The following is a 20,097-nucleotide window of genomic DNA, read 5'->3' as shown; positions in this document are numbered from 1 at the left end:
ACTTGTACTTTTATGATATGTCTCATTTCAAGTAATAACAGTAGCCACCATTGAATTATGTATAAAAACTTCATGGACAGTAATAAAACTTACACAAATGATCAGTGATTATCAGTTGGAGAAGTTGGGCATGTGTATCGGAATCACCTAGAAAATTTAAACTATGTAGTTCCCTGCCACCAGCCCCATCCCATAACCATGACATTTGGAAACCTGGATTTCCAGATTTGGCAATGGGGCAGGTGGATGGAGGAAGCAAGAATGTGCAATTCCAGGACTTCTCAGGGTACTGCAAAGTACTGGTGCATGTAGTCTGCATTCAGTGGTGCGAAATCACCCCACCCCAGGTATACGCTCAGTTTAAGTTAATTCGTGGGCTCTGGGAGCCACTAGAATGTTACTAGCCTAACACAACGTGAGTGTGGGCCTCACAGTGGTCTGGGGTTAGGAGATAGTTGAAATATATCTAGGTTGATAAGTTAGTAGAGGTGATTGGATTCCCATTTGGGGGTGAATTCTTTGTTTAACATAAAGGAAAGGAATCCAAGGAAGACCAAGACCAGCTCAGCCTACCTCCAGTCTGATCTGTGGCATACAAAAACTACAACTTCTCCAAAACCTTTATTTTCTCTACCTGTCTCTCACTGTGCCTAGAATCCCACCATTAGAGGTTCATTCTTTGGCTTAAAATATACTCATCTCCAGAATTTTTTTTTTTTTTTTTTTTTTTTTTTTTTTTTACTACTGATATTACAGGAGTCAGGCACACTGAGTTTATCAGTGACTATACACTAGAGCTCATTAGCTCGGAAGAATCGCTCTGCATCCCCGACCACACTGGCAAAGCAAGCTGGGAAAATGGAGATTTTGAGAGAGGAGAAAAAGAAACAAGCCCAGAGCGCTCTAGCTGGTGCTTAAGAGCCAGCTGGGCAGACTGGAACCTCCAGAAGGACAGAGGAGATGGATGGTCAACGAAAACGGGGATTCGGATTCTGTAGGGCGGGGGCTGGAGATCCTGCCTTTCTAACACGCTCCCAGATGACGTCCATGCTGCTGCGGGGGGAGGAACTTAAACTCCTTCACCTGTCAGTCTGTAGCGAGTCCTATCACGTGGCACGCAGCGGTCCGTTAGACCAGAAGTTCTTGCCTTGAGCGAGACCAAGAATCACGTGGGGAGGCTGCTGGGCCCTCCCACAGAGACTCTGAGCGAGCACCGGAAATGAGCCTTTCTAACTTCCGGTGCCTGAACAGACTTGGAGCAGCAGTGCTCGAGGCCACACGCTCTCAAGCCGTGTCTGCGACTGGTCGGGTACCCGATACCCCACCGTGTGCTGGCCTTCTGAATTGCGGGCGCTTCCTGACATGCTGCCAAGGTGAGCCCCGCATTCTTATTTTTGCCAAAAAAATACCAGCTGGGAGAGCTCCTCGTTCAAATCTCATGATGGTTTTTGTTTGTTTTTGTCTTTGTAAGCTTAGCCACACACAGTAGGATCACGGTTTTGTATTAATGCCTTACATACTAAGTTACAGGAGCATAAAGAATAGAATTTTGGTAGGCACAGGACCTCAAAGTTATGTATGTCACAGTTGCCCGGCCGTGGTGGGTCGGATTGTTTAAAGTCCGCAACTTGCTTAAGGATATTCAGCGGGAGTTAGGAATGATACTTTCTTGGCAAAATCTCTTTAAAACTTCGATAGAAATATTTTAAGAATTCAACATTTTGAAAGTATTGATAAAACACATCCAGAGGCAATTGGGAGAAACTGCTGAAAGTTTGTATCTCCTTAGAACATTGCTTATTCTTAAGTTAAAGGATAAAGATGAAGCTAAATATAAAAATATTATAACTTAAGTTACCTTGAAAGTAATTTCAGTCTTAATCATTATTGCAACAACTTGAGACACAAAACTGTTACTCAAATTTTTATTTGCCAGCCAGCAGTTCCCTTTCCATTTTAATCAGCTCTCTTTTCTTCAGTATCTTTGAATGTGCTATCACCATCATTACGAGAAATACGGTTACAGTTCCTTAAACTTTACATATCAGTATTTGATAATAATTGCTTTAGCTTAAGGGTTATCAAAATTTAATTTGTTTCAAAGATTAAATATGGTAAATATAATGTTCAAAAATACATTTTAAAACATGTTAAGGGAAATTTACTCCTTTCATTAATACATAGCCATTCTGTTTGAACTACAGTGTGCTGTGATTTGTGAAATCTCTCTCAGTGGGCATGAATTTCAGAACATTAGCTTTCCTCTTTGGCAATTTGTGAGACAACTGATACATAATAAAGTATCCCGTGCCACAGCTGGGTATTGCAATTGGAAATAGCTAAGAAACCCTGGTTTCATAACAGCTACTCTATGAAACTATAATATGATTCATCAAATATTACTTGTTACAGGCTGGTCTACTTAGCAGTGCTAATCAGAACAAGTCCAAATCACGTGTCTTTTCCTTCGTTCCTTACAGAAACCTATAGGTCATCGACTCTAGTGGATGGATTTCTTAAATAACTTTCAATGCTAATAGTTCAGTTACGTACTGTTCTATTACTAGAAAAGATTTTCACGTGGGAACCCTTCTCCACCACACCAGCCCACTTAGGCCAGTTGCCTTTGTTATTTTCTCTCTGATAACCAGACTCAGTAGAAATCACTTCAGTCTGGAATTAGGGTATTTTCTCATTTGTGTATCTCGTTGGCTGTAGCTCTTGCCACCTGAGCACCTGGAGCCATGAGCACAAGGACCTGCCTTCTTACCCTTCACCGCGTGCCCGGGGCCTAGCGTGGCGATAGAGCTCAAGAAATACTAACTAGCAGTTATTCGCTCTTCAAGATGCCTCTCCACTTCTGTATAACAGATGTTCTTTCCCGAGGTCATCGGCATTGGGGGCCAATCAAAATGTGTCACTAGTTATTTTGTTCCTTGGTCCCTCAAATTTCTCTCTAGTTAATAAAGGAGAGGTGATTGCTTGGAAGTGTCCCAACAGACTTCTTCTGTTGAAATGTGGCTACTTAGGCTTTCTCTGACTTCCCAGCATCAGCCCGAGAACCCGCCGGCCTTGGCTGTGGCTGCTGCCCCCGCCCCTGTGCCCTGGGGCCAGCCCTCCACACAAAGGCTGCCTCCTCCAAGGAGGTGGGAGCCCTCAAGGCGTGCAGAGCCAGCTTTCTCCTGCATCTCAGGAAACCAGACTTTTCCGTTTCCATTCCCAGTGAACTCAGCAGGCCCCTGTCCCCGGGGGCTGTTGAAACTCTCCTTTGTCTCATCCCAGATCATAAATAGGCTCCTCGGAAACAGACTTGTCATTTTTCTCTATTCAATGTCTAACTTGATGACTGTCACATTTTTGTGCCTTTAATAAATTCTTGTGGATGAAGCCTAATTGAGGGGGTATATTTTCTACTTCAGTGCTAGGAACTGGAGGCTTTGTTCCTTCTCCTGGTAAAACGGAATCCCCTCCCCCACCCCCGAGCCTATCATCAGAGGGCCTAGCTAATGAGGCACACTGTTCCCGATGCTTCTGAAGAAGCTGTTTTAGGAGTTGTTTCTTACCATTCTCAACCCAACCCAGCCTGAGCGTTTTCTTCTTCCTCTTCCAGGGAGGTGTGTGTTCATCAGCCCGGCTGTGTCCCAAATCCCCTGCCCGGCCAGCCACATGTCTCTCACTCCCTGGCATAGTTTCCCGTGGGACAGGGGGTGGGCATTTTTGACTACAAAGGCGCTCATTCATATCTTAAAATGCAACATTAAGGAAATAGATAAAAGCAAACGTTTTGCATCAAATTTATTTCTGCATTTAGCATTGTTGCTATTTGGGAAGGGGTTGTAGATCTAAAGTGTTCTAAGAGTTTTATGAGTTAAAAATACAAAGATGTTAACCAGTCTCACATTCATACTATCCTGGGCCATTTGCTCAGGATTAATTTCTTCTTCTTCTTTTTTTTTTTTTTAAAGATTTTATTTATTTATTTAACACAGATAGAGACAGCCAGCGAGAGAGGGAACACAAGCAGGGGGAGTGGGAGAGGAAGAAGCAGGCTCATAGTGGAGGAGCCTGATGTGGGGCTCGATCCCATAACGCCAGGATCACGCCCTGAGCCGAAGGCAGACGCTTAACCGTTGTGCCACCCAGGCGCCCCTGGGATTAATTTCTTCTTGTTTTTAGTAGAACAACTTTGTTTTAGACCTTAGAACCTTAGAACGTTGTTGGCTCTTCCGCACCCTCTTTTTCATCAAGACAGCACCTTCCCTTTCTCTAATCCTCTGGTATCTTTTTCACAGTATAATTCACTTATCTGGACTGAATACATCCTTAGTTTTATGCTCAGGAGAAAGAATGAGTTGATAGTTAGCTTAGAGCTTTTAACAAGATCTTATCTCATTTTTCTACTTTATGAGAAGTAGACAAATATAATTAGTTAAGAGGAATTTCAGTATTACCTAGTAAGACTGGCCATATAGTGTGGCAGTTAACAACATGGGCTCACTGCCTCATGCTAGCTATTTAACCTTAGGTAAATGACTTAACCTCTCTGTGGTTTCAGTATTTCATCTGTGAAATGTATATAACAGTAGTACTTACTTCATAAAGATCAGATGAGCTAAGGGGCTTAAAGGGCGTCCGATAACTGTACCTTTGCCTGGCACATGGTAGGTGCTCCATCAATGTCGTTCCGGTGTTTGGGCGTGCACAATATCAAACAGCTCCTGAGAGTCTTTATTTCCAGAAAAGGAACCTTATTTCCCAGACATTCTGACTAGCCTTGCTCTTTCTCTGGCTCAAATCTCATGATTAACTGTCCCTACTTCTCCCCCTTACAGGGGGCTCATTTCTTTAGTTGGCATAAGCATTTCCAACCATAAATGAACTTTAAAAAACCGCTACTGAAGAATAATAAAGCAGCAGTAACTCGTGTCCTAGAAAGGCCTCCTGATCGTGCTACTGCAGAAGCATCAGGCCTTCCACCGGCCCGGAGCGCATTCTTGTAGTAACCTCACCGCGCTTTTATTTGGCAAATGTTTGACTAAATCTCTTGCTTGTTATTAAGTCTTAAATGTGTTTAACCCAGTTGAGGACTGCTCTTCTGGACCACACAGGATGGACCAGTCCCTGGGGCTCACACAGGCTGCTTTATCTTTCCCTGCTAGTTTTAAGTTGGCCGCTGCTGGGTGTGTAACTGTGCTCTCCATCATGGGCATTCGAGCCTTCAGAACTTGGTTCCCAGAACAGGCAACAGCAAGAACAAGGCAACAAAATTCTTCTTGGCTTTTGTTTCTTTTGATCATCACTTTATATTTTGTGTAATTATACTCTCTAATACCTAGATCTATCATCTACATATTGATTTCTGAACATTACTTATTTAACAAATGTTTATGGATTTATTGGCTTCCTAACAATAGTTCTTGGTGTTCAGCTTTGAGAAACTATTTGGAGAAACCCAGGTCGCGTGGTAGAGTACCTGTGCTTCAAGATAAAGCATTTGAAATGTTTTTCATTCTTAAATACTTAATTCAGGTGTTGGAAAGAAATCTTTTATCTCTAGGAATGTCTCTTGATTTCTTGTTTCCTGGACCTCTCCATTTCTGATTGGCATAGATTATCTTTATATCTTAATTCCTTTTGTTGACATACTCAAGGGAAATGCCCTTTACTCAAATTGAAACGATGGCATCGTTTTATCTGACCTAAGAGATCTGTGCAAGGGCAGATTCGTGTGTCTTTCCCAAGAGGTGAGCCCCAGCTAAGCGGGCAGTAGGCGTTGTTTTGCACCGGCAGCCCTAGGGGTGTCAAGAGGGCAGAGGCAGGTGCTGGTGACAGACATGAAGGATGACAACCATCTTTGGTGCTCCACCAGAGCTTGTGTTAAAGGGCAGTCTATAACCCCTCTGGAAGGGGTCCAGGTGAGGAAAGAGCGCCATCATAGAGAGGAATCCACGTGCAGAGCGTCACAGTTTCGACTGTAGCACTGCGTGGCACTCACACTAAGTGTGACCCTTGAGAAGCCCGTGCAGCACTGAATGATCAAAGGCTTTGTGACATTCTGAGAGCATGGGACACCCTTGCCCTACAGAAGAATAGAAGGGGAAGAACATTCCAGATAAAGGGGGGCATCAAGTATAAAGTCCTGATAGAGCAGGTGGCAGTCGGCGAGGTTTTCAGGAGCAGAGCTGAGAGAGTTGGTGACTAATTGGATAAGAAACATGAGGAAGGGGTAAATTTTTAAAAATGACCCTGAACCTGCTAGTTTGGAAGACTTACTACATAGTCATACTGTCAATCAGGAAAGGAAATGCTACTAAGAAAGGGAGTGAAAGAAGGTGAGAGCTCACTACTTCTGTGCCTTGTCCTTGCCATATGAGATTTCTCTGATTCCTTAAAAAACTGCCGTGCAAGAGATTTTATTGAGACGAATTTGCTCAAAGTGGCAAAGCTAAAGTGGCAGAATCAGGATTCAAACTCAGCGCCCCATAACTGCTAAGCCAGTGGCCTTTTGTTACGCCATAATGAATAGGAACCCAAGCTACCCTATCTTAGGTCTCCTTAAGCTTCTACTACTGAGCCCCAATTCTAAAAACGATCATATGTACTGAAATGCCAGGAAACCAGTCATACTTTCTCAGTTTGCATCAAATGCTAACTATTTAATTGAAGAGAAACTTAACCACACAAGCAAATCACTAAAAATACAGCACTGACGTCCTTCCTTACCTAGTGCAACATGCTGTCTCCGACCTGATGAACTGCCTCAGAGCCTAGATTGGCTCAGGTCCAGAATGATATTGGGCTAGAGGGGGGAGATCCAGCAACATTATTTCCATTTCTCATTATAGAGGGCACAGGACCTATGTTGTCCAAGATCCAAAGCGGTGTTTCTTAAAGTGTGGTCCCACAACTCCTCTGTCCTGCGAGCTGACCCATGGGTGCTTGGGCCCCACTCCAAATGTACTCTAACAGAAGTTACTGCCAAGTGCTCCAAGAATGTGCATTTTAATAATGTCCGATATGATTTTCATGTACACATGTTTAAAACCACTGGTCCAGAAGTTTATAGATAGGCCAGTGTTGGAATATAGTGTCATTGACAGCAGAGGCATTCCTCCCAGGGTAAAAGCCAAGAACATTTCTTTAGAAATGTTTTTTCTACAACCATCTATCATTCATTTTTTTAAAAGATTTATTTATTTGACAGAGAGCACGAGAGTGGGGGATGGGGTAGAGGAAGAGAGAGAAGCAGACTCCCCGCTGAGCAGGGAGCCTGATGCGGGACCCAATCCCAGGACCCCGGGATCATGACCTGAGCTGAAGGCAGATGCTTAACTGACTGAGCCACCCAGGCACCCCTCATTCATTTCCTTATAGACATTCTGAGATAGACAGGAGCACAAAAGGTCATTGCTGCAGTCAAGATACCTGTAGTATAGCAACAGTTTCTAAAAAGATGTCCTGGGGCACCTGGGTGGCTCCCTCAGTTAAGCATCTGCCTGGGGTCAAGCCCCAGGTCTGGCTCCCTGCTCAGCAGGGAGCCTGCTTCTCTCTCTCCCTCTGCCTCTCCACCCTGCTTGTGCTCTTTCACTCACTCACTCTCAAATAAATGTTTTTAAAAAATTTTAAAAATAAAAAGATGTCTCTTGCTGGTTAAAAGGTTATGTACTTTAGTGAGACGGGTATATCATATTGTTTTGAATTTTCATGGCATCATTCTTGAATTTCTGTAGTTGTAATCTGCAGTGGTTTTTGTTGGAGTTGTCCAAGAATATTTGCCCTCCAACGAATGCACTGTTACAGTGCTGTGCAGTGCTTCCCCAATACAATGCTGTCAGTGAGAGCGGAAGCAGAAACATGTCCCTAGGGAGCACAGCATGACACCATCACTGTGATTTCTTGAACGGTATCATAAGTCACCAAAAGTAACCAAGAAAAAGCAAAGTGTTTCTGAGAATAGCTTTGTGGCTCCAAAATTCCATTATTTCTGTATTTATAGAGTGATCAATAAAACAATTTGATGCTCCTATTCATGTTACTAATGGTGTGAGATGTTGATTGAAGACCCTCAGCCAAAAACGTGTTGTGCCCGGAGAACTGTACTTAGTACTAATGGGGAGTCCTTTTCAAGAGATTCTTCACTGAGCATCTGATCAATTCGCACAGTACATCTGCTCTACTCACCAGGGGAGCCCAAGTCCCACATTTTGTTCTTCGTGATTATGATGGTTAATTTGGAAGTATTAGCCAAAGCATTGTGACATGGAATTGGTATAAAATCTCAAAGAAATGAGAACTAACCTGATTTTATGTTTTATGAATAGTTTCTGCTTAAAACATACAGCTGGGAATTTGAAAAACTTGGACAACTTGGCATTTGTCTCTGTAACATTAAACAATTATAGGTTACCCTGTTATAGGTAATTTTTACTGAATTTACTGCCCTGTCTCTGAAGTGGTCTAGAGACTAAGTATATGCTATGAAAAGATAAGGATTGATCGTCAAATTAATGACACGCACAGAAGTGCTGAAGACAGTAAAGTGAGGGTGGGGTTGGGGGGAATGGCTCTGCTGGAGTAATCCAGAAGGCTGACGGGAAGAAGGGGCTATTGAGCTGAAACTTGCATAAAAATTAAATAGGGAGCCGAGGATGGTAGAAGACAGCGGAAATATTTCTAACAATAAAAAAAATGCATTTCATAGGTGATGTGTTGAGAAATAGTTGTAGGAGAACAGTTGCATTGAGAAGGAGTGAGAAATAAGTCTGGAAAAGTGAATTCTTTTTTTTTTAATGGGGGGGCACATGAGTTGGGGGGAAGAACAGGGAGAGGGAGTGAGAGAATCTAAAGCAGGCTCCACACCCAGCACAGAGCCCAGCGCAGAGCTCGATCTCAGGACCCTGAGATCATGACCTGAGCCGAAATCAAGAGTCAGACGCTTAACGGACTGAGCCACCCAGGCACCCCAGGAAAAGTGAATTCTTGAAAACGAGTAGGTTCCTTGAGACAGGGTACATCCAGCACCTTCTGCCCTGGGGTCTTCAAAATATATGCTCCTGAGAAGAACAGCACCGCTGTACAGATGAAAGCCCTCTTAACATCCATGAGCTCACGCACCTCGCACAAAGGCCGAGTGGGGACACGGTGCAGGTCGGGATTTGCACGACCGCGGTCTCCAGCATGCTATGCAGGCGCTCCCGTGGGTCGTGTCTTTTTACAGTATCAACTTTATTCCCTCACAAAGCGAGGTTAACATTGAAAAGCAGGTTCAGGATTTCAAACTCAAAGACATGTCACTGTGCTTATTTATTTAGTACATAAGTAATCTGTACACCCCTTGTGGGGTCAAACTCACAAACCCGAGATCCAGTCGCGTGCTCTTCGGCCCGAGCCCTCCAGGCGCCACTCACTATGCCTCTAAATTGGCTTCCTACCCTTCACTCAAAGAGAAGCTCCGTACAAAGTCACAGAACAAACAAGATAGAACAAGGGATAGGAAGTTGACAAACCAAACATGAAGTGGGTCCACGAGCACACAGTTGAAATGAGGCCTCGGTTCTGTCCTGTCTGGGTCGGCTCTCGGCACTTCTGCTTCTGTTCAAGCCGTGGAAGATCTGTTCTGTTCGGAGGTCACTCAGGCAGAGCCGTCAGCGGCAGTTGCCTTTCTGATGTGGTCAGAAGTGAAAGGATCCGCATCTGGAGAGTCTGACAGTGCTGCAAAAGTTCTCCCTCTTTAAAGGAGTTTAATCAGTCCTGGGCCTTTGCAGGCCTCTTGTGGTTCTGCGGGTTAATCAGTTCGGGGTGTCTTCAGCCTGGGCTGGTTTTGGAGATATCTGGTCTTAGCCACAACGCCCTTGGTGGCTTGCATTGCTGCTTGACATGAGTGCCTCCATCTTGCTGGCTACAACAGCAAAGCAAATCCTCTAAGTAGCACAGTTCTGTCAGGCATTCCCTCTCTGGCCTCTCTACCACCAGAGGGGTTCACTGATTCCTCTCACCTCCTCCCAGGATTTTCCCCATCTTGCTGGCTTCCCATCTTCCTCCTTCACTCTGACCTTATTCCACCCAGAGGGGAAAAAACAAGAAATCTCTCCCTTCGCCCTATGCAGAGCAGCTTCCCCATTCTCACGTAGTGTTGTCGTGTTGTCTGCTAACACCATGCTCTGCGCCTTGGTGGGAAGGAACACACGAGCACGACTTTTTCCTGAACGAAGACAGTCTCTGCCGAGGAGAAATTCTGGTGCCAGCTATTAAAGTCCTACTAAAAAATCGACCTCATTATACCTACAGTGGTAAACATGGAATATAACAAAAAATATTTTCTCCTGTTCCTCCCCGTCTGCTCCTGTACCTCCAGCTCTCCGCCTCCACTGACTTGGACACTCTTTCCACCCTCTCTTTCTAGATGGCAGTCATTTTGGGTGATTGGGGTCCTCTCTATTTCTGTCTCCTTCCTTCCTTCTCTCTCTCCTCTTCCCCTTTCCTTTCTGCCTTCTCTCCTGCTGCTGAGAAGAGAGCTATGAAATTCCCCCTTGCTGGGAAGAGTCACTTAAGACTCGGTGTCCTTTAAAGTGCTCCCTGGAAGCAACTAATATTCATTACTTGTTAATGACTTCTTGCCCAACACGATGTGGGTTTTATATTCACATGCATCCTCTTATTTAATCATCTCTATAATCATGCAAGAGAGGAATAATTATCCCCGCTTGTATATATGTGAGAACACAAGATGGAACCCAAATGGAAAAATGGTTCTAAGACTGTACAGCAAATTCAAGACAAAATAAGGACTCGAAACCTACTCTGTCTCCAGGGATTTGAAATTAAGTTCATTTGATTCCTAACAACTTTTTACTATTTCAGCTTCTCTTCCAATTTTTTCCTCGGTCTTTGTCTTGAGTGAAAGAAGGATTGCAGCTGTGTGAATGTGAGCATAGCCACCAGCATGTCGTCTCTGAAATTACTATTAAAATTTAAATCCTTGAACAAACATGCTTCATATTAATGATCCTTTTTATGCATTTCTCTGTACTGAAATCACACACAGCACCTAACCAGTTTATCTTTGCTTTTCCATTTTCTAAGGCTTTTTTGGAGCATATCTTTTATTACTCAGTTCAGACTCATTCCTCTAAGCTTTCACATCCATTCTCAATATACCCTTAAAACACTACACTGTTAGGTCCTCCAGAGAAACAGAACCAACAGGATGTAGGGAAACACACAGATCAAAAAGGAGAGGGGTTTATTTTAAGGAATCAGCTCACATGACTTTAGGGAGGCTGGCAAAGGCAAAAGCTGCAAAGGAGCCTGGAGACCCAGGGAAGAATTGCCTTTTCTGGGCGTCTCAGTCTGTTTTCTCTTAAAATCTTCAACTGATTGAATGAGGCCAACCCACATTATGGAGAGTTTTTTGCTTGACTCAGAGTCTACTGATTTAAATATTAGGCCCGTCCAACAAATTCCTTCACAGGAGCATCTAGAATAGTGTTGAACCAAATATCTGGGTACAGTGACCTAACCTAGTTGACACATAATATTAACCACGACAACCACTTACCCCTGAGCTGCTGCTTTTACTTTGGTATACATTTGTGTGTGTAGGAAAACAACAAAAACCATCCTGAAGCATACACCCTAGATTCTTTGCAACTAGAGGGGATTTGTCACTCTGGGCAGTGGGGAAGGAGGAGACACTTACTTTTTGGTGGCACTGTTCCATATTGCTCAATTTTTTTTTTTTTTTCAGAATGCATTGGGATTACTGTTACTTGTATTTTCAAATTAGTTTTTAGTCAAAATAATGCATACTTATTGTTAAAGTGAAATAATACTACAAAGCTAATGGGGAATTTCAGAGGCCTCTGTTCCACCCCTCCCTACCCCTTGATTCCCTGTTCCCACAGACATTGACTTTAATTCTTTTGTTCTGGTTTTAAACTCTGTTTCCAATAGCACATTTATACTGCTAATTCTCGGCTTTCCAGTTTGAGACATGATCTACTGACAGGACGTTCTATCTTGGGACATGGAGTTTACAGCCACCCTTTCCCTGGGCTCTCTCCTGGTTTCCCTCATTTCACTCTCCCCAGACCACATCACAGTTGGCTGAAGTATCTATTCAGTGTTACATTATCATGGCAGCCTAGAAGTTTTCCACAGCAAAGCAATATAGTATTGTATGATTACATTTCCTTTCTTACAACTTTTCTCCCCTGAGAATTCCCTAATTTTATATGGTTTCCTTTTCTATGTTCTACTGTTAACTCGTTTTCAAACTGTTCGGTAGATCTCTAAAGCTCTTTCTAGAATTTAGCACGTAGCTAACAGATCAGTTTACATTTTCCCCTCGAAATTTGCACGCTTGGACTCTGTCTTCCATTCCAGTCTGAATCATATACTATTTAATAATTTCTTCCCCGTTCATTTTATCTGTATTAGTTTTCTGGAACTCTTATTAATGGATACGGCAACTCCTCTCTTGATTCTATTGTTTTCTTATTTCTTCTCTGTTAATTTCAGGTTTTTCTGTTTTGTTTTTTTTTTTCTTTTCTTTTTTTAGAAACTCACTTGTTACCATTTAATGAAGCTCCCTCCTGGGGGCTTCAAGCTACCAGGACATAGCCCCCGCCCCCAAACACACACCCCTAATCTTTCTCAGCTCTTCTGAAGATTGTGGCCTTCATGACGACAGGCTGTTTGGGGAGCCGTCCATTCCCTAAAACTCTCCAGTAGCCGGATGGCACCACATCGACGACAGGAGCAGCCCCAGTCTTGTTTTTGGCGGCATTTGCCTGTGTCTGCTCGCTGCGGTCCATGGTCTATCAGGGTTGACAGCTGAGCAGAAGCTCTGGTTCTTCTTTCAGTGGTAATGACGCACACTGACTTTTCCAGAGTAACCCGGGCGGTGTTTGTTGAAGTTGACCTGGCGGTGATGCACGCCACCAGCATGACCCCGGCCTCCCGGGTGCTTCCCGGGTTTGCCTTTGAGGCCGCGGCTCACGTGTCCCCGAAGTGTCCAGGTCTTCCTCAGTCGGGATGGCATGTCGGCAGCCCAGATGAAAACGCTGTTTTTCTTTTCTAGGAGACCTCTTCAACATTACCTCCTGACCTGCTGTTGAATCTTTTGTATGTTATCTTTTTTAGTTTTCAAGAGCTCCTTCTCATTCTCTGTATGTTCCTTTTTCTGGTTTCGTGTTCACGAAGGTACTGTCTTCTCTCTCTCCTCTCGTTCTACTGCCGTGCTTACTGCATTGTCCTGACTGTTCCTGCTTATTTGCTCTGCTTTCTGGGTTTCACATCAGAAGATTCCCTTAAATGCCGCGTGATTCTTGACTGTTCCTGTTTAAGAGTCGGTCACTAAAAAAGCCGACGGGAAGTTTTATGTGCGTGGTTGTGCTTCTGGATGGTGTGGGTTTCACCTGAGGATGAAAAGGATTTTCAGTGGTAAAAACTGGCTAAAGGGCCAGTATAGGTAGGGTTTTTCTTTTGGGTTTAGTTGACCAACCAAAGGAATCTTCAAGTTTTCAGTGCGGGAGTTAAAATCTTGCTTGCCAACATCTGAGTACAGAGTGGGGTGGGGGTGGGGAAGGGACAATATTACTACTGTTGTTATGCAGACATTTTCTTTAATATCCCTATTTTCCACAGATGTCTCACCCTTTCTTTAGCTGTCTGTTGTCCTGGAAGCACTTATAGTAGAATGGTGGAAGGTTTGTACAGTGTGGGGGTGGGAGTCTAGGTGTCTAATTGCCAATTGGACAAACTTAACTTTCAGTGCTCCGTGCCCAGGCTTCTGCCTTCAGACATACCAGATGGTTCCAGTTCTGAGGCCTTCCCATAGGCCAAAAAAAAAAAAAAAAAAAAGAAAGGAAATAGAACTTAGTTTTCCTCTTAAGTTTTCTAATTTATGTTTGATGGTTAATGCAAAAATTATAACACCATTTGGTGTGGTTTTAAATGTGTGCAGAGAAAAAATTTAAAGCGATTATAACCAGAGGAAGAGAAAGTGATGTTATAGGGAGGTGAGTTTTCTGTATTTCACTGAAACTGGTGAAAGGTTGACGCTGGTAAACTGTGGTGTTATGTGTAGCTGACATATACCTAAAACAGTAAAATATGTGCAGAGACACCCAAAACACAATAGATGAAATAAAATTCTAAAAAAATGTTCAAGTAACTCATAGGAAGGCAAGAAAAGGAAAAGTAAGAAACTGAAAACAGAACAAAAAATAAAATGACAGACTTACACTTTGTCATATCAATAAATACACTAAATAAAAGCTCTATACCAATTAAAAGACAAAGATTGGCAGAGTAGATTAAAAAACATGACCCAAGGGGTGCCTGCATGGCTCAGTTGTCTAAGCGACCTCCTCTTGATTTCGGCTCAGGTCATGATCTCAGGGTCATGAGATGGAGCCCAATGTTGGGCTCCACACTTAAGATTCTTTCTCTCTCCCTCTCCCCCTTCCGCTCTGCTCTCGCACTCTCTCTCTCTAACAAAACAAAACAAACAAACAAAAAAAACCACATGACCCAACTATTCAGCTTGTAAGAAAGTTATTTAAAAGGTAATTGTATAGGCAGGTTGAAAGTGAAAGGATGGAAATATCTACATTATGCTAACATTAATCAAAGGAAAATAGGAGTGGCTATATTAGACTTCAGAGCAAAGAACAATACAAGATATAGAGAGGACATTCTATGATGATGTAATTGTCAGACTACCCAGAAGACACAGTAATCCTAAATATGTATGCACTAAGCAGTGGAGATGCAAAATGTGTGAAGCAAAAGCTGATAGAACTGAAAGGAAAAATAGAAAAATCCACAATTATAGTTGAAGACTCCAATCCCCCTTCCTTACCAATTGTTAGAGCTAAAAGAAGATCAACAAGTATATAAGAAAAACTCAACACCATCAACGAATAATGTCTAATTGACATTTATAGAACACTCTAACAATAACAATACATATTTTTAAGTACCCATAGAGCATACACCAAGATGAACCAAACCCTGAGCCATAAAACAAAATCAACTTTTAAAGAATTGAAATCATGTAGCGTGTGTTCTCTGACCACAAAAGTATCAAAATAGAAGTGAATAAAAGAGAGATAGGAACCTTTCCAAATACTCAGAAACTAAACAATACACCTCTAAATAATCCATGCATCAAAGAGGAAGTCTTAGAAGAAATTTTTTAAAAATTCACTAAACCATGTGAAAATAAACATGTAACATATCAGAACTTCTGGAACACAGCTGAAGCAATGCTGAAAGGAAAGTTTATAACATTAAATATTTATATTTGAATTTATTAGAAAAAAGGAAAAGTATTAAATCAATGATAGAAGCACCCACCTCAAGAAACAAAAGCAGAATAAAACCAAAGCAAGAAAAAGGAAATAATAAAGATAAGAGCAGAAATCAATAGTATTGAAAAGAGAAAATCAATGCAAATAAAATAGCTGGTTCCTTGGAAAGTTCAATAACATTTAAACCTCTAGCAAGACCAAAAAGAAAAAAAAGAAAAGACACAAATGATCAATATGAGATGGAATGAACGAGAGATATCACTGCCCAACCTGCAGATCTCAAAAGTACAATAAGAGAACACTGTCGGTAACACTACAGACGTAAATTTGCCAAGTTAGATGAAATGGACAAATTTTTCAAACCAATCTACTACACCTCACCCAATGAGAAATAGCTGACTTGAGTAGCCCTATGACTATTAAGAAAATTTAATTCATAATTAAAATACTCCCAAAAAAGAAATCTCCAGGCCCAGACACCTTCACAAGCAAATTCTATTGAACGTTTAAAGGAAGAATTCATGCTAATTCTATACAATGTCTTCCAGAAAAGAGAAGATGAGGGAATAATTCCAACTTATTTATATAAAGCTAGTAATAACCTGATACTAAAACTAGTGACAGCAACAACAAAAAACTACAGATGACTATCCCTCATGAATATAAACACAAAAATGCTTAACAATAAATAGTAAATGAAATTGAGAAATCTCTAAAGAGGATTTGTGACCAAATGGATTTCATTCCAGGTATGCAAGCCTGCTTCAATATATGAAAATCAATCAATATAGTCCACTATATTGACAGACTAAAGAAGAAAAAAAAATCACATCAAATCAATTGATGCAGAAAAAGCACTGGACAAAATGTAACAACCATTCATGATTAAAAATCTCGGAAAAAGAGAAATAGAGAACTTCCTTAGCTTGATAAAGATAATCCATGAAATACCTATGCTTAACATCATTCTTAATGGTGAAAGATTGATTGCTTTCCCTCCAAGAGGAAAGCAAGGATGTCCACACTCACCATCCTTCTTCCATATGATGCTGGAACTTCCAGCCTGTGCATTAAGGCAAGAAAAGGAAATAAAAAAAGGAATACAAGTTGGAAAGGAATAAAGCTGTCCATATTGCAGATGGCATGGTTGTTTGTGTAGAAAATCCCAAGGAATCTATAGAAAACCTCTAGAACTAATAAGTGAGTTCAGTAAGGTCACAAGCTTTAAGACAAACATACAGAAATAGATTCCTGTGTACTAGCAAACAAGACTAAACATTGAAATAAAAATACAGTACTTAAAATCACTCACAGGAGCACCTGGGTGGCTCAGTTGGTTAAGTGTCTGCCTTCAGCTTAGGTTATGATCCCAGGATCCTGGGATCAGGCCCCATGTTGGGCTCCCTGCTCATCGGGGAGTCTGCTTCTCCCTCTCCCTCTGCTGCTCCCCCTGCTTGTGCTCTCTCTCTGGTTCTCTCTCTCAAATAAATAAAATCTTTTTTAAAAAAATTAATCACTCACAAAAGGAGAGAAACACTTAAATCTAACAAAACACTAGGGACCTGTATGCTGAAAACTACACAAGACTGATGGAAGAAATCAAAGGTCTATATAAATGCAGAGACACACCATATTAACGGATTGGCAGACTTAACGAGCAAAGGTCCAGTCTCTCCAAATTGATATATGTGTTTTAACTCAATTATCAAAATTCCAGCAAGGTTATTTGTAGATATTGAAAAGATTATTCTAGAATATATATGGAAAAGCAAAGGACCTAAAATAGCTAAAACCAATTGGAAAAAGAAGAAAGTGAAAGGAATTTGTGTACCCGATTTCAAGACATTATCTAGCTCTAGTAATCCAGACTGTGTGGTAGTGGCCGAGGACTTAAAAGGTGACTGACATCTGTAGACATCTGAGGAAGGTCATGCAGCTTTGTCCTTGATGACCTTTGCATATGGGAATCCGGTCATGTTGTTCCTGTAAATCTTAGCATAGCATAGTCATTTCTGTACATGCTCCCTTTTCTTGTTGGGCAAGGTGGGTTTTGGGTAAAGAGTGGTTTCTGCAAATCTCATCTGTAACATGCCTACATGCAGCGCTAAAAAGTTTTTTAAACTATAGGTCACAGCAGCAAGGGAAATAGAAGCAATGTGGAGTCAGATATGCTAAGTTTCTCCCAATAACTTCCAGTCTAAATTTGGGTCTGAAGGCAGAAGTCTGATGTCCCAGCTCAAAGACAGAGAAAATTCTTTCTTATTCAGCCTTTTATTCTATCAGGCCTTCAAGTGATTGGATGAGGACAACCTACACTGGCGAGGGTAATTTGCTTTACTCATTCGACAGATGCAGATATTAGTCTCATCTAGAAACCCCTTCACAGACCTACACAGAATAATATTGAACCAAATATCTGGGTACCCCATGGCCCTTCCAGTTCACACACAAAATTAAGCGGATAGTGACTGTTGAAATTTAGTGAATACGGTAAATATCAACAAAAGAGGCATTTCAACAGTAGAGAGTTTTTATGGGTCATGAAGAGAAGTCCGGCATTCCAATGCATTCCGCTTTTAGGAGGGCAGTTGGCCTCGCCCACGCTGGGCTTCGTGCCTTTGGCGTTCTCCCATGCCCGCCCTTCCCCCGGTTCTGCGACCTCAGTTTCCCCAGGTCTCATCCGAAACCTGTGGCTTCTTCCCTGTCTCAACCTATTTTCCAGCTGCCCCTGAGTACTCGGGATCTTCTTCGGGACTTGTTCAAGATTTTCGTTTTGTGAGGTTCCCAGAGTAATCAAAACAGCAGAACCACGAAGTCAGGTGTCTATTTAACAAATTAACCTGTCAACACAACAACTTCCCACGGTTTTTATTCTTCTGCCACTTACATCTCCCTCTCTCTCTGCGGCTCTGGGCGTAGTCGCAGTGGCAAGATAATGGCTGACCTCAAAGAGCACAGTTCTTGGGCAAGGTTGAGCTGAGTACAAATGGGCCTGGTTTCGTTTCTCCTCTACTTAAGATCTCATACACCTTCCCTACTTCTTTTCACTTCCTAATCGTTCTCCACTTTTCTACCTTGAGAGGTCTGATGAGCCACTAGGGCTCCTCCAGTGTATTTTCCTAACCCCCGGGGGAGGTCAGCCCAGAGCATGGAGGCCGCCCAACATCCCGACTCTTCGGGCAAGACTGTGCTGCAACCCAGGTTTGCAGAGCTTGTCAAACTGTGAGTGAAATGGTTTTAGTATTTCATTACTTGAATTTTATGCCGTTTATAAATAATTTCTCCCCTCTGAACCAAAGTAGTCTTTCCTTTTATAGAAGAAAATAGAAACCAGTTTTTGTCACGGGTACGTTAAATTTGCATTCACATTCAATGTGACAAATATTTCTTCAAATGAAAATTTTCACAGGTGGTTTTATTGGTTTTTTAAAAAGCCACATGTAATAGTTTCTTTTAATCATGTACTTTTTTTTAGGTTTAAAATTTATTTAGTTTTGAATGGGGACTATATCCACATGGTTTAAACTACAAAACATCTCCTTCCCCCCTTGCCTTCCAATTCACCCAGTTCCCCTTAGTGGACGTACTTTTTCTAGCTTTTTATTTGTCCTTCCAGAGAGCCTATATAGTCGTGATAGAAGACCTATATTTTTATGCAAGCGGTAGTATTCAAAACCCATTGTTCTACATGTTGCTTTCCCCCACTTACCCAATTTCTTAAGAGATTGTTCCAGGACAAGATAAAGATCCATTTTATTCTTTACGTGTGTGGCATAATTTATGTAAGCAGCTCTACAGATCAGCTGTGAAGCTATCACAAATAATTATATAATCTTAGGCCAGCATATCTGTAGGTCCTACAGTGTGGAACGATGGCCCAGAAATTGACCCACCTTTTTTTTTTTTTTTTTAACAGCCAGTTGTTAACCATAGAATTTTCATGTACTTGATAGATAAAGAAAGCAAAAATGGTTTTAAATAACGTTTTAATTTTAGTTGATAACATTCTGTGAATTTTATCAGGACGTAGATCATACGACTTGGAAATTTTATGTGTACTTGTTTTTACTACTTTTCTTCTTTCCTTTTTCCCTTTTATATTCTCTTGTCTCTTTTTCTTTTTCTCCTCCCTTTCTTCCTTCCTTCTTTGCTCACTCCTTCCTTCCTTCCTTTCCTCTCTTCTTCCTTTATTTCTCTTTTTCATTTTAGAAGATCCCAACAGCTACCCTTTGGTTTTTATTAATGGGCCGATTGAGAGCTACGTAGCCACTAGGTGGTGGTACAGGAACATAGGGAGACGTATTTTCGTAAACAGTCGTGGAATTATTTTGATTTCCTGCTCAGTTTTTAAATTGCTATACACTGGGGTCCTTAAATGCCTCCTAAGGGATGTCACTGTGATTGCTGTTTAGCAGTTGAGCCGACATAAAATTGATGTTGAGCTTTACAACAGCTGTTCTAGACCACTTTATGTCGATGCTGAGACTTTTTAAAAATGCTCATTGCTTGAAAATGTTAACTCTTCAGTAAGAATCTGTTAGGTTTTCTGAGTGATTTGAAGGGCTTGCTTATATTTCTGACTGATTTACACATCTTACAATGTTACAGTGGAGACTACTTAGAATTTATAATCCTGCTTTATTTAGCTGATGGAATTTTCAGTAAAGAAATGACAGTTTCCTAGCTACTTCCTATGGAAACGACAAAAGGCATCTGCTTACTATGGTTTTACCCTATCGACTGCAATCTGCTGTTTTATTCAACCTTGCAACATTGATCT

At 41.7% G+C, this 20,097-nt stretch overlaps 1 long non-coding RNA gene and 1 pseudogene across 4 annotated transcripts in view; one reads left to right on the top strand and one right to left on the bottom strand.

Annotated features, from left to right (window-relative positions):
• The first annotated feature begins 729 nt into the window (after window positions 1-729).
• Window positions 730-20,097, top strand: part of LOC103659634 — a 134,739-nt gene continuing 115,371 nt past the window's right edge. For all 4 annotated transcript variants that reach the window (XR_005838246.1, XR_005838244.1, XR_005838242.1 and 1 more), the window contains exon 1: window positions 730-1,373. This is a non-coding gene — a long non-coding RNA (uncharacterized LOC103659634). The remainder of the gene's footprint in view (window positions 1,374-20,097) is intronic.
• LOC103659633 lies at window positions 11,661-14,353 on the bottom strand (annotated as a pseudogene).

The sequence above is a fragment of the Ursus maritimus genome, unplaced genomic scaffold (assembly GCF_017311325.1).
Source record: "Ursus maritimus isolate PB19 unplaced genomic scaffold, ASM1731132v1 scaffold_1, whole genome shotgun sequence".
NCBI classification, from domain to species: domain Eukaryota; kingdom Metazoa; phylum Chordata; class Mammalia; order Carnivora; family Ursidae; genus Ursus; species Ursus maritimus.
Note: the sequence above shows the minus strand (reverse complement) of the source record. Positions and strands in the feature narration are given on the sequence as shown.